Source organism: Anomaloglossus baeobatrachus, chromosome 3 (assembly GCF_048569485.1).
Source record: "Anomaloglossus baeobatrachus isolate aAnoBae1 chromosome 3, aAnoBae1.hap1, whole genome shotgun sequence".
Taxonomy (NCBI): Eukaryota; Metazoa; Chordata; class Amphibia; order Anura; family Aromobatidae; genus Anomaloglossus; species Anomaloglossus baeobatrachus.
In genome coordinates this window covers 503,813,423-503,815,579 of record NC_134355.1, presented here as the reverse complement: position 1 = coordinate 503,815,579, position 2,157 = coordinate 503,813,423, and the positions used below count along the sequence as shown (strand labels likewise).

Genomic DNA, 2,157 nt, shown 5'->3' with positions numbered 1-2,157 from the left:
GACAGAGAGAGAGAGACAGACAGAGAGAGACAGACAGACAGACAGACAGAGAGAGAGAGACAGACAGACAGACAGAGAGACAGACAGACAGACAGAGAGACAGACAGACAGACAGAGAGACAGACAGACAGACAGAGAGAGAGAATGGGAAATACCTGGACACTCAGAGACTGTTTCCGACGGCTCGGGTTACAAAAATTCACTGCTCAACGATCCCACAAGCAGAGGAGGTGATCAGTAACCCATATTTCACCGAGCCCACACACCTCATACTACACACCGGCACAAACGATATCCACCAAAAGACAGTCACAAAGGACCTATCAAAACTCGCACTAGCAGCCCAGCAAAAATTCCCCAGAACCAAAATAATCCTGTCTGCCCTGCTTCCAAGGAAAGATGTACACCAACAAATAACCCAGCAAATCAACTCAGAGCTGGCCGCCAGTATTACCTCAGCACCAAACATACAGCTGGCAAGACACCCCGAAATAACGCTCCATCACCTCTATGACGACAAACACCTCAATAAACAAGGAGTCAGCCATCTAGCAAGAGAGCTAAAGGACATGGTTCTAAACAGACCTCCAAGACCACAAGCAAGACACCCACCAAACAGATGGCAGCCCACAGAGACCCCTGGAGAGAGTCCACAGAGATGGCAGAAATACTCAAGACCACATGCCCCAAAATGGCAATACAAAGCAACAGAGGGCAGCAACATGGCAGAAATAAGGACATTGCTCAACACATTGTGCAGCAAACTCTTAGGACACTACTAAAATATGCCACCCAAACCCACCACTAAATCCGGTTATGTCCTATGAAAATCTATCCTTCCTCATTATAAGGTATATCAACTAAATATGACATCCTTAGTTATCAGCAGCTGGAACATTCAAGGATTGAATGCCTCAGCTTTTGGGTCCAAGACAAATGACCCAGACTTCAAACAAAGGCTAAAGAACATTGACATCCAGATCCTCCTGGAGACATGGGCCCGGGCAGAGGAGGAATCTCTCGCACCCATGGGATACAAGGAATTTTCTGTCTCCGCCCAGAAAAACAAGAACACCAAACATGGCCGCTGCTCAGGGGGCATACTAATATGGTACAAGGAGGAGATCCAAGAACATATCAAGGCAATAAAAAGAGGAGAAAGCCATATCTGGATGCAGATAAGCAGCTCCATCCTCACCTCTCAGCAGGACATCTACCTCTGCGCAGCCTACATCCCTCCATCAGAATCCCCATACTATAAGCCGGACATCTACGAGGAACTTCAGAGGGAGGCTGCCCAATTCCAGTCCAAAGGTAAGGTGCTCATCTGTGGAGACCTGAACGCCAGGACAGGTACAGAGAAGGACTACCTGTCACCTGACGGAAACACATACGTCCTGGGAGATGAGCCCTTCTACAGAGACTCAGTACAGACAACAAGAAACAGTTATGACAGAGTGGTGAATAAAAGCGGCAGAAAACTGCTGAACCTGTGCCGGAGCTTGGGGCTGCATATACTTAACGGGCGCACCAGGGGGGACTCAGGGAGATTTACACTAAACTCCCACACGGGCAGTAGTGTAGTGGATTATGCCATAACAGACATGGACCCAGCAAACATGAATGCCTTCATAGTCACCCCCGACACCCACATGTCAGACCACAACCAGACACTGCTGTACCTGAGATCCACGGACAAGTCACCCACACAAAAGCCCCACTTGAGCGGTCTCCACAATTTGCCACCATCCTTCAAGTGGTCCAAACAGTTAGCCATTGAATACACCAACACGACCAACAGAACAGAGATTAAAGAGCTGCTTGTAAACTTTCACACAAAATCCTATACATCAAACCAGCAAGAGGTCAACCTGGCAGTAAACGACTTTAATAACATCCTATATACCATGGCAGAGCTAGCAGGCCTCAGAAGGACCAACTCCAAGAGACCTACAAATAAACAAGGCCAAAAATGGTTTGATAAAGAATGCAAGACACTGCGCAACTCCCTAAGGATAGCCTCAAATCATAAACACAGAGACCCGGACAACAAGGAGCTAAGAGTGGTCCATGACACCCTACAGAGGCAATACAAGCGAACCCTCAAGGAGAAAAAACAAAAGCACATCTCCCACAAACTGCAGCAGCTCGAAGACT

At 47.8% G+C, this 2,157-nt stretch overlaps 1 protein-coding gene across 2 annotated transcripts in view; it reads left to right on the top strand.

Annotated features, from left to right (window-relative positions):
- SMC4 (structural maintenance of chromosomes 4) overlaps window positions 1-2,157 on the top strand; it is a 243,572-nt gene that overhangs the window by 206,154 nt on the left and 35,261 nt on the right. The window lies entirely within an intron of this gene.